The sequence below is a fragment of the Apodemus sylvaticus genome, chromosome 21, assembly GCF_947179515.1.
Source record: "Apodemus sylvaticus chromosome 21, mApoSyl1.1, whole genome shotgun sequence".
In the NCBI taxonomy this organism is placed as follows: domain Eukaryota; kingdom Metazoa; phylum Chordata; class Mammalia; order Rodentia; family Muridae; genus Apodemus; species Apodemus sylvaticus.
Genome location: NC_067492.1, coordinates 18,726,533 through 18,727,428, shown reverse-complemented (window position 1 = coordinate 18,727,428; position 896 = coordinate 18,726,533).

Sequence of the window (896 nt, the reverse complement as noted above, 5' to 3'; positions counted from 1 at the left end):
CAGGCTGGCCCTAATTAAAACTCCTCCTACTTCAGTCTCCAGAGTGTTAAAATTATATGAACTCACCACCATATTCTTCAGATTTTTTTTTCTAAAACACAGTTTCTCTGGGTAGCCCTGGCTGTCTCAGAACTCCCTCTATAGACCAGGGTGGCTTCAAACTCAGAGATTCACCTGCCTTTGCCTCCCCAGTGTTGGGATTAAAGGCATGCACCACCATGACCCAACTTCTTCAGATTCTCTTTTCCTTCCCTTCTTCTTTTCTTTTTTTTAAAAAAATAGTTATGTATTTATTTATTTCATGTATGTGAGTACACTGTCACTGTCTTCAGACACACCAGAAGAGGGCACCAGATTCTATTACTGATGGTTGTGAGCCACCATGTAGTTGCTGGGAATTGAAATCAGGACCTCTGGAAGAACAGCCTGTGCTCTTAACCACTGAGCCATCTCTCCAGCCCTCCCTTCTTTTCTTTTAAAATTTTTATTTCTTTCTCCTGGAAGGAGCCCAAAGCTACTATTTTTCCTCAAGAGCTGTAAAGAAGCAAGGGCTATCTCACCATTGTTGTTGAGGAGGGGACATATGCAGCTAGAATTGGGTTGGCAGTTGGGGTACTGTTTCCCTGTTTTTCTCAGGTGGATCCTTCTAGAAGAAACTTCCAACTCCACAGTGGAAAACTTTGTAGCAAAGCTTTGAAAAAGCGATGCGTGACAGTATCATTTGTCATAGCCCAGAACTGGAAAATGCCTTAGCATCCCTGTCTAGGGTTCGATGTTTTATAAAATGTTAACTAGAATATGGCTGATATATGTGCACAGTAATGAACTACCGTCAAAACCTTCTGTAAGGCTGGATGGGGTAGCACAGGCCTGCAGTCCCAGCACTTGGGTGATGG